The sequence below is a fragment of the Bubalus kerabau genome, chromosome 5 (genome assembly GCF_029407905.1).
Source record: "Bubalus kerabau isolate K-KA32 ecotype Philippines breed swamp buffalo chromosome 5, PCC_UOA_SB_1v2, whole genome shotgun sequence".
Taxonomy (NCBI): domain Eukaryota; kingdom Metazoa; phylum Chordata; class Mammalia; order Artiodactyla; family Bovidae; genus Bubalus; species Bubalus kerabau.
This window is the reverse complement of record NC_073628.1, coordinates 195319-207087: the sequence shown is the minus strand read 5'-3', so window position 1 is coordinate 207087 and position 11769 is coordinate 195319.

Genomic DNA, 11769 nt, shown 5'->3' with positions numbered 1-11769 from the left:
TCCCTGGTGGGGGACCTGAGATCCCACAAGCTGTGTGACCCGGCAGCCAATATTTTAAAATTAAAAAATAAATGAATGTTGCCTATAGCCTGAAATATACATAATAGCCCTTTCTTAAGGCTCTGCCTCCCAAGCTAGACCTTTAAAGGCATAACAATGTTTCATTCAAATAGAGGAGAAAAGGCTACAGAACAGAGAATAATACTCCTCTCCTGGAGGTTTGTGACCAGACCTACACAGGCAGCTCCAAGAACAAAGAGTTATCACATCCCCTCCGAGGTCTGGAAGAAGGCTGCAGCAACCGCCTCCCCTTTAGTATAAAAGAAACCAGAATTCTAGCTCAGGGAAGATGGTTCTTTGGAACGTGAGTCTGACATCTTCATCTGCGCAAATAAGGTTACTATGGGTTCTTCTGACACATGGCTTCTTGATGCATTGATTGGCTGTCAGGTGGCGAGCATACAAGCTTGGCCTCAGGAACAGTAAGAGCTGAACTTAGTAAGAGATTTCCGAAGGGTCTTTTGTAGTTTGCAGTGACATTTGGAATAGAAAAGAAATTGGCCTCAGGGAGCACCAGGGGTCTCCAGCATCATGGACAAATCAGGATCTTGGGTGATACATTCAGTGCACGAAAGGCCAGAGCCCAGGGGATACTGACGAGGACGATGTCTGTAACTGGAACCTCATCCAAGCTCACATGACAGGCCAGTGAGTTGAGAGAAAGGTGTTAGGGAAGAATAGTGACTTTATTCAGAAGCAGGCAAACCGAGAAGATGGCAGACTAATATCCTAAGATCCATCTTAATGCAGACTGCTCTCACAACAGGAAGGTGGGAAGCCTGCAGAGATGAGGTCAGGAGGAGGAAGAGGCCACAGTCCACGGTCTCTCTTCTTGGTCATTTGACTCCAGTTGACATTAATCTGATCTGCTCATGACGCTCCTTCAGATCAAATAAACAAGTGTTTGTTTTTCTTGTTCACATGTCCTTATCACCATGTGGGTTTCTTTGAAAGGGGGCTGCCATGTACACCCCAAGCTGTGGGCAGAATTCCTGCAGTGCTAACGTGTGCACGCAGGCTGAGCAGAGGCTTATGACTCAGGGGTTAAAGCAGCAGCAGAGACGGATGGCAAGATCCTCAAATGAGAGGCAGGTGGGTCTTCATTCCCTGAGAACAAAGAATTCTGGCCGATTGCTGGGGACACCCCTTGAGGAGCAGCTAGGACTCGGTTTATCCTGAGCTGTCGTCGTTGCTTTCCACCTTTAACCGATTTCCCTCTGTTTCGTTCCCTCGCTTCCCTAATCAGTAACTACCTTCTCTGCTCTTTGGAACACAGGGAGGGCCTGGGAGACCACAGCCTTCTTCAACAAACAAGAACCAAGAGGACGCAGAGGGGTGTTTGTACTCAGAAGGCCCACAGGACCCTGCTTGGTTTCAGTCCTCCCATTTCTTTGATACCCCTTGATCCTGAGGGGAATGGGGTGGTGGGAGACAGGAAAAGGAGCAAACTTTTGGATAGAGAGGCTCATCATAAACTCTGCAGAGAAATTCAGTGTAAGGGGGACTCAGCTTCAATGCCAGAGTAAAGGAAAGAATAAGAAAGGGTTGTGCATTTTAGAGTCTGAAGCCTCTGCTTGTCTGTTTGATCTGGAGGTCCCCAGTGTCTGCGCAGGACCAGATGTCAAGTGGGACCTTGTTTAGCTGTGAGATGTGTACCCAAGGCTCCATAACTAATTTTGCAGCTGTGTTCGTGGTCAGTAAGGTCCCTTCCCGTGACATTGAAGGCTGTCTTCCTCTGGTGAAGTTTCCAGAAGACGCAGTCATGAGGCTGTAGACTGACCAGCAGGGTCCTTTGAATTGGAGCTGGGAAGGCTTCTTCAGCCTGTTGATGACAAGCCTGAGCATAAGAACTGGAGACTTTCAGTAGCTGGTCGCACTGGCATAGGGCAAGGGATCAGCAGACGGTCGGATCCCTGTAGACATCAGTCTGCTGTCTCTCTGCTGATGACTGCTGTGGAGTGAGTTTATGATTCCCAAATTGGGTCCTTTGAATTGTCAGCAAGACCTTAGGCCTGGGGAGTCCAGTAGTTTGGGCAAATTTAGACATTTTCAGCCTGACAACCCCTGTAGTTCTCTTGACTTTGCCTGACGATTGAGGGTGAGAGAGACAGTGACGCCGTGAGCCGGGCCTCTGTGCACTGGTGCTGAATTGAATCTTCGAGACTGAGTTTTGGATGAAGTAGAAAAAAACAGTTTATTGCTTTACCAGGCAAAGGGGGACACAGCAGGGCCATGACCTCAAACCTTGTGTCCTGACCCTGAGCGTCTGGTGAGGAGTTCTGTAGCGATGGGTCAAGGGCGCAGCAGGTCTGTGCCAGGTCTGCCTCCTTTAACCTGGCCTCAGGTGGTCCCCGATGAGCGTCTCTGGGTCTCAGCGTTACCAAACTGCGATCCTCTCTGGAGAGAAGGATGCTTGTCAGGCTAACATCTTCATTTTTTGGGGGTTTGAGTCCTGTAAGGAGCTCAAAGACCGTTACATCTATCCCTTGAGGCCAAACCAGAACCCTGAGGCCAAAGCCCAGGCTGCACCAGTGCTCTCTTGGCGGCTCCTCCTCTGTCTCTGCGCCCTGCCTCCCTTCCCTGGTTAGTCCCTGCCTCCCTTCCCTGGTTAGTCCCTGCCTCCCTTCCCTGGTTAGTCCCTGCCTCCCTTCCCTGGTTAGTCCCTGCCTCCTTTCCCTGGTTAGTCCCTGCCTCCCTTCCCTGGTTAGTACCTGTTTGAACCTGTCCTTTGGACTTCGGGGAAGGTCAAGAAACAGGGGACACAGAAAGCCTTTCATGCCCAGGAGCCTCGAAGGGTCCCACTTGGTTTCACTCCCCACTGTTTTCTGACACTCTTCAGTCTTGAGGAGAGCAGACGGAAAAGAAAGGAAATAACTGTTTCAGACAGAGGCATTCATCATAAATTTGGCAGAGGAACTCAGTTTTAGGGGTACTGGTTTTTAATACCCACTTCTGTTTTATCTTTCCCCAGATTGTTCAAGCAACAGAGCGGTGACTGCCCTGGCTACTTTCTGCTGAAATGGTGTGTAATCCTGCCTCAATCTTCAGGTGAATTAATACCAAATTAGAAATATTTGAGTTACAAGTCCTGGGTCTGAGTATTGTATGATTAAAATCTCAATCTCTTTGTATGCCATTTTGATGCAACAGACCCAGTTAGAAGTAGGAGAAGAGATACCTGCAACTTTAATAGACAAATAGATCCAACTTCCTGAGGAACTCAGAAGAATAAGCCTGCAAACCAGTGTAGAACTTGGGAGACTTATTGTAGCAGTTGTCTAATTTTACCAATGACACCCCACTCCAGTACTTTTGCCTGGAAAATCCCATGGATGGAGGAGCCTGGTAGGCTGTGCTCCATGGGGTCGCTAGGAGTCGGACACGACTGAGCGACTTCTCTTTCTCTTTTCACTTTCATGCGTTGGAGAAGGAAATGGCAACCCGCTCCAGTGTTCTTGCCTGGAGAGTCCCAGGGACGGGGGTTCCTGGTGGGCTTCTGTCTCTGGGGCCACACAGAGTCGGACACGACTGAAGTGACGCAGCAGCAGCAGCAGCAGCAGCAGCAGCAGCAGCAGTTTCTAACTTGTGGTGTGGCATTAAATATACATATCAGAGGCCATTAGCTGCTACACATCGACTCAGTTCAGTCGCTCAGTCACGTCCGGCTCTTTGCAACCCCATGGACTGCAGTACACAAGGCGTCCCTGTCCGTCACAAATTCCTGGGGCTTGCTCAAACTCATGTCCATCGAGTTGGTGATGCCATCCAACCATCTCATCCTCTGTCATCACCTTCATCTCCCACCTTCAATCTTTTCCAGCATCAGGATCTTTTCCATGAGTCAGTTCTTCACATCAGGTGGCCAAAGTATTGGAATTTTAGCTTCAGCATCAGTCCTTCCAATGAATATTCAGGATTTCCTTTAGGATTGTCTGGTTTGATCGCCTTGCTATCCAAGGGAATCTCAAGAGTCTTCTCCCAACACCACAGTTCAAAAGCATCAGTTCCTTAGCACTCAGCTTTCTTTATGGTCCAACTCTCACGTCCATACACGACTACTGGAAAAACCATAGCATTGACTAGATGGACCTTTGTTGACAAAGTAATGCCTCTGCTTTATAATATGCTGTCTAGGTTGAACATAACGTCTCTTCCAAGGAGCAAGTGTCTTTTAATTTCATGGCTACAGTCACCATCTGCAGGGATTTTGGAGCCCAAGAAAATAAAATCTCTCACTGTCTCCATTGTTTCCCCATCTATTTGCCATGAAGTGAGGGGACTAGATGCCATGACCTTAGTTTTCTGAATGTTGAGCTTTAAGCCAACTCTTTCACTCTCCTCTTTCACCTTCATCAAGAGGCTCTTTAGTTCTTCTTTGCTTTCTGCTGTAAGGGTGGTATCATCTACATATCTCAGGTTATTGATATTTCTCCTGGCAATCTTGATTCCAGCTTGTGCTTCATCCAGCCTGGCATTTCACATGATGTACTCTACATATAAGTTAAATAAGCAGGGTGACAATATACAGCCTTGACATACTCCTTTCCCAATTTGGAACCAGTCCACGTCCCATGTCCTGTTCTAACTGTTGCTTCTTGATCTACATACAGATTTCTCAGGAGGCAGGTCAGGCGGTCTTGTATTCCCATCTCTTGCAGAATTCTCCACAGTTTGGTGTGATCCACACACTAAAAGGCTTTGGCGTAGTCAATAAAGCAGATGTAAATGTTTTTCTGGAGCTCACTTGCTTTTTCTATGATCCAATGAATGTTGGCAATTTGATCTGTGGTTCCTCTGCCTTTTCTAAATCCAGCTTGAACATCTGAAGTTCTCAGTTCATGTTCTGTTGAAGTCTGGCTTGGAGAATTTTGAGCATTACTTTGCTAGTGTATGAGATAAGTGCAATTGTGCAGTAGTTTGAACATTCTTTGGCATTGCCTTTCTTTGGGATTGGAGTGAAAACTGACCTTTTCCAGTCCTGTGGCCACTGCTGAGTTTGCTGGCATATTGAGTGAAGCACTTTCAGAGGATCATCTCTGAGGAATTGAAATAGCTCAACTGGAATTCCATCACCTCTAATAGCTTTGTTTGTAGAGATGCTTCCTAAGGCCCACTTGACTTTGCTTTCCAGGATGTCTGGCTCTAGGTGAGTGATCACCCATCGTGATTATCTGGGTCGTGAAGATCTTTTATGTATAGTTCTTCTGTGTATTCTTGCCACATTTTCTTAATGTCTTCTGCTTCTGTTAGGCATTTCTGTCCTTTATTGTGCCTGTCTTTGCATGAAATGTTCCCTTGGAATGTATAATTTTCTTGAAGAGATCTCTGCTGCTGCTGCTAAGTTGCTTCAGTTGTGTTCGACTCTGTGCGACCCCATAGACAGCAGCCCACCAGGCTCTGCCGTCCCTGGGATTCTCCAGGCAGGAACACTGGAGTGGGTTTCCATTGCCTTCTCCATTGTGTGAAAGTGAAAAGTGAAAGCGAAGTCTCTCAGTCGTGTCCGACTCTTCGAGACCCCATGGACTGCAGCCTACCAGGCTCCTCCATCCATGGGATTTTCTAGGCAAGAGTACTGGAGTGGCTTGCCATTGCCTTCTCCGGAAGAGATCTCTAGTCTTTCCCATTCTATTGTTTTCCTCTATTTCTTTGCATTGATCAGTGAGGAAGGCTTTGTCATCTCTCCTTGCTATTCTTTGGAACTCTGCACTCAGATGGCTACATCTTTCCTTTTCTCCTTTGCCTTTCACTTCTATTCTTTTCTCAGCTATTTGTAAGGCCTCCTCAGACAACCATTTTGCCTTTTTGCATTTATTTTTCTTGGGGATGGTCTTGATCACTGCCTCCTGTGCAATGTCACGACCCTCCGTGCACAGCTCTCCAGGCACTCTGTCTGTCAGAGCTAATCCCTGGCATCTGTTTCTCACTTCCACTGTGTAATCATAAGGGGTTTGAGTTAGGTCATATTTGAATGGTCTAGTGGTTTTGCCTACTTTCTTCATTTAAGTCTGAATTTTGCAATAAGGAGTTCATGATCTGAGCCACAGTCAGCTCCTAGTCTTGTTTTTGCTGACTGTATAGAGCTTCTCCATCTTCGGCTGCAAAGAATATAATCAATCTGATTTCAGTATTGACCATCTGGTGATGCCCATGTGTAGACTCGTCTCTTGTGTTGTTGGAAGAGGGTGTTTGCTGTGACCAGTGCATTCTCTTGGCAAAACTCTGTTAGTCTTTGCCCTGCTTCATTTTGTACATCAAGGCCAAACGTGCCTGTTACTCCAGGTGTCTCTTGACTTTCTAGTTTTGCATTTCAGTCTCCTGTGATGAAATGGACATCTTTTTTGGATGTTAGTTCTAGAAGGTCTTGTAGGTGTTCTTAGAACCGTTCACCTTCAGCTTCTTTGACATTAGTGGTTAGGGCATAGACTTGGATTACTGTGATATTGAATGGTTTGCCTTGGAAAGAAACAGGGATCATTCTGTCATTTTTGAGATTGTACCCAAGTACTGCATTTCAGACTCTTGTTGACTATGAGGGCTATTCCATTTCTTCTAAGAGATTCTCGCCCACAGTAATAGTGTTATAGAATCTGGCATAAAACACGTCTCAGAGGACACTCAAGACAGTAGAGCACAGTTTATGACGCAGCAGGTCCAAGGGGAGCCGGTTTCCGACAAGGACCCCGACGATGTCAGAGGACTGGGTGTTACAGCTTCAGCTGCACGGCTGTTACACGTTGGTGCTGAGGCTCACACCGCGCAGGTGCGGGCACTGTCATCGATCGCCGGAGCCAACCTGACCTTTACTTCCAGTCTTTGTTTGCCATCTGTGAAGAGGGGATTTTCTGCCTTTTCTTTAACAATGGTTACCAGGCTTCAGGCCCAGTCCACATCCTGCCTTAAGATGGATGACGGTCTTCAGGGTGGAAGCCCTCTTGCACTCCTCTCAACAGTAGATATAAGGGTCATCTGAATTAAAGTCGCCAAGTAAATCAAGCGCTTACAAGTTTTCTGCTAGTCATGAGTATCTGATGTCATCATGAAGGGATTTGGTGCTTTTCTAGAATAAGGAGATGCAAAGATTGGGATCATGAAACCTGTTTCTGAAAATGTCCAGCCATCTAAAGACCTGTCCCATCAGGCCCCGTGGAGCACAGACGGCCTCGCTCCGCCCTGACCCTCCAGGCGGTGTTGGAGGTTCAGCAGCCGCAGCAGCATAGGCTTCAACCCCCACAGGGGCAGATGGCAAACGCCCTTGTTGTTCAGTCACTGGCAATGCTCTTGAAGGTGTTAGCCACTCCGTCATGTCCGACTCTTTGCAACCCCATGGACTGTAGCCTGCTCCTCTGTCCATGGGATTCTTCAGGCAAGAACACTGGATGGGTAGCCATTTCCTTCTCCAGGGGATCTTACCAACCCAGGGATCAAACCTGGTCTCCTGGGTTGCAGGCAGATTCTTTACCACTGAACCACCAGGGAGGCCCGGCAATGCTCTTGGCAAGAGCCAATTTGTAGTTGACAGGCAAGTACCGATTTATGGGAACATAACTAAAGATCTCCCTGTTTTGTGAAAATACCCTGGTGGGGGAGGACTGCAAGATGCAAAAGAGCTCTCATCGCCCATAACAAGCCTACTCCAAAAGAAAAAACCCCAGCAAATGCTCCAGCACAGGCAAAGTCAGAGGCAATCAGGGAGGGCACCCTGGTGTTGCCACACGTGAGCCCTGTTAGTCACCAGACATCTCAACCAGTCAACACAAGGGCTCACACACAGACACGCAGACCGCGAACACGGCCCACAGACGACAAGGTGCGGCCCGGAGGTCCATCTCCACTCGACAGGGCACTCAGAGTGGCTTGCAATGAGCAAGTAGAATTTTCTCATCCTGCACAAGCCAGAGAGACTCATCCCAAAACAACACACACAAACACACATAACTGATAAGCTACAATTGCACAGACAGAGAATCAGAGAAGTATAGTCTAAAAATTCCACTGTCACTCCCAGATGGAGGCTTCTAAACAGACTTACTCAGTTCTTGAAAAAGAACTAACTTCGAGGTGGGTCTCAGGGAGCCCAGAGTGGTAGGTAGCTCACGTGGAGTGGAGACAGCACCTGGCTTTCCCATTCCTGTGACAAAATAATTACAGCTGAAAGTGATATAATAGCTTCAGCCACCATACAAAGGCCACCTCTCCACACTTTTAGGAATGTACATCGGCCAAATCAAATTACAATAGAATACCATCCTTTTTCGCCACATGTTCATAGCTATAAATCAACAAGTCTGCCAAGATTTTGCCCAGGTGGCTATCAGATGGAATTGAAGACGTGTTTCTCATGTTTGTTCAAAAGAACACTCAAGTGCAGACCAAGAATAAACCAAAATCCTTATGGCAATGAAATCCTCAAACCAAAGGAACCAAAATACAGACAGGCTCAAATTGGCTTCCAAGTTCCACTTAGCCTTTGACCTCTGTCCAAGAAGCAGACCTTCCAAATGGGATTTCCTGGAGTGAGAAATTCCCTAAAAGGGATACAGGTCTCCCCTAAAAGGACAAGGCTAACAGGGTCTCAGAGTACATGCCAGGGGACTTACCCAAACGCTGGCCAAGATGTCACAAAGTCCCAAATGTTACTTTTCTCCTTCTCCAAAATAACTCCTTGGAGCAGGATGTTTAGGCCAGCATGGGCAGGAGGAAGACAGGAATGTCCTCAAGGCAAAGATGGCCTTGGAAGATGCTAAGATGGTCCCTCTTCCTTTGCCCACTCCCACCTCAGAGTTCCAACTACCAGGATGGCAGATGGAGTATGACTAGGGCTCAGCCTTTCCAGTCAAGGGTCCCAGGAGATTTAGCTTCTGAAGGAATTATCCAACCCTCCACTCTCTTACAAGAGGCTGGCATGGAGAAAGCCTCAGGGCCCAAGCAAGCTGGGGACCTCCCAGGGGCCGTCTCCAAGTCAGCTCTGCCTTGGACACCAAAGTTGATACCAAAACTTCAGCCTCTGTGCGGTGGTGCCAAACTGAGTCTCGGAGACAGAGTTTGGGGTGGAGCAGAAAGGACCGCAAAAAGGCAAAGTGGCGGGTGGAGCAGAAAGGACCGCAAAAAGGCAAAGTTGCGGGTGGAGCAGAAAGGACCACAAAAAGGCAAAGTGGCGGGTGGAGCAGAAAGGACCGCAAAAAGGCAAAGACTGCAAAAAGGCAAAGTGGCGGGCTGAGGAGGCCTCACAAATAGCTGAGAAAAGAAGTGAAAGGCAAAGGAGAGAAGGAAAGATATAGCCATCTGAATGCAGAGTTCCAAAGAATAGCAAGGAGAGATAAGAAAGCCTTCCCCAGTGATCAATGAAAAGAAATAGAGGAAAGCAATAGAATGGGAAAGACTAGGGATCCTTTTCTCTTTGGCCTAGCTAAAAAATTTATGACATTTTTAATTCCACTAATTTGTCTAAGTATGAATAAAATGTTAGATTTCTAATTTATGTTCACTCAAAACTTTAATATAGTTCCATTTATTCTGGCATCTAGTATTACTGCTAAATGTCTAGAAAGCTTACTGTTTTAGTGATTAAATAAAAAAATATTGAATGATGCTTGAAACTTGTAGTCCAATTCTGAGAATATAAAAAATGCTATGGGTTTAAAAAAAAAAGAAGGAAATTAACATATGTTACAGTGTTGTTAACTAAAGTACAGATTTTGTTCAAATTTCACAGAATTTTATGTTAGTGTCCAATATTCGTTTTCATACTTTAATCAAGATTCCACATTGTATTTAGTTACATTGATCGGCTTCAGCTGCATGCAGTAAATTCCGATAAATTCTCTTTTCATTTTTATTCTGTTACGAATATCTTCTAATTTTCCTTGCTATGGCTTCACCCATCATTTAAAAGTGGACATGTAATTTTCAAATACATGGGTTTTTTCAAATATCTTTGATATTAATTTCTTATTTTGATATTAATTTCTCATTTAAATGCTTTCTTCTCTGCAGTCACCTCTGTGTTTTTTCAGTCTTTTAATTTTATTGAGGCTTTCAATGGCTAAGTCATAGATCTCTCTTGGTAGATGTCACACTGCACTTGAAAATATGGATGTTATTTTCACATATATTTTGATATTGATTTCTAACATAATTCCACAGTGATAAGAGAACAGACTGTGTATGATTTCAATACCTTTATACAATGAAATTTTTGCACCTTGTCTTATGTCCCTGGGTATGTTCCAGTGTCTTCTGATATATAGTTTATGGGAACTCCAAGCCAGGCTTCAACAGTATGTGAACTGTGAACTTCCAGATGTTCAGTCTGGATTTAGAAAAGGCAAAGGAACCACAGATCAAATTGCCAACATCCATTGGATCATAGAAAGAGCAAGAGAGTTCCAGAAAAACATCTACTTCTGCTTTATTGATTACCCCAAAGCCTTTGACTGTGTATGTCACAACAAACTGGAAAATTCTTAAAGAGATGTGAATACCAGACCACTCGACCTGCATCCAGAGAAACCTGTATGCAGGTCAAGAAGCAACAGTTAGAACTGGACATGGAACAGTGGACTGGTTCCAAATCAGGAAATGAGTACGTCAAGGCCGTATACTGTCACCCTGCTTATTCAAATTACACACAGAGTACATCATGAGAAATGCTGGGCTGAAAGAAGCACAAGCTGGGATCATGATTGCCAGGAGAAATATCAATAACCTCAGATATGCAGACGACACCACTCTTATGGCAGCAAGCAAAGAAGAACTAAAGAGCCTCTTGATGAAAGTGAAAGAGGAGAGTGAAAAAGTTGGCTTAAAACTCATTATTCAAAAAACATGGCATCCGGTCCTATCACTTCATGGCAAATAGATGGGGAAACAATGGAGACAGTGAGAGATTTTATTTTCTTGGGCTCCAAAATCACTGCAGATGGTGACCACAGCCATGAAATTAAAAGACACTTGCTCCTTGGAAGAAAAGCTATGACCAACCTAGACAGCATATTAAAAAGCAGAGATATTACTTTGTCGACAAAGGTCTGTCTAGTCAAAGCTATGGTTTTTCCAGTAGTCATGTATGGATATGAGAGTTGAACTATGAAAAAAGCTGAGCACCAAAGAATTGATGCTTCTGAACTGTAGTGTTGGAGGAGACTCTTGAGAGTCCTTTGGACTGCAAGGAGATCAAACCAGTCCATCCTGAAGGAAATCAGTTCTGAATATTCACTGGAAGGACTGATGCTGAAGCTGAAGGTCCAATACTTTGGCCACCTGATGCGAAGAACTGACTCACTGGAAAAGACCCTGATACCAGGAAAGATCGAAGGCGGGAGGGGAAGGGGATGACAGAGGATGAGGTGGTTGGATAGCATCACCAAGGCGATGGACATGAATTTGAGCAAGCTCTGTGAGTTGTTGATAACAAGGAGGCCTGGCGTGCTGCAGTCCATGGGGTCGAAAAGAGCTGGATACAACTGAGAGACAGCCGACTAACTGAAACCAGATAAGGGCTGTGGACAGACTTCAGGGCCCTGTAGTGACAAAAGCTGGGACGACGTCAGCAACGTGATGAGAATTACGATTGCCGGGCAAAAATAAAACAATATCCCCACATCCTTGCTGCTCTGAACAAGCAATTGATTAAATAAATAAATTGAGGGGGCTTTCCTGGTAGTCCAGTCGTTAAGAATCCATCTTGCAATGCAGGGGATGATCCCCACC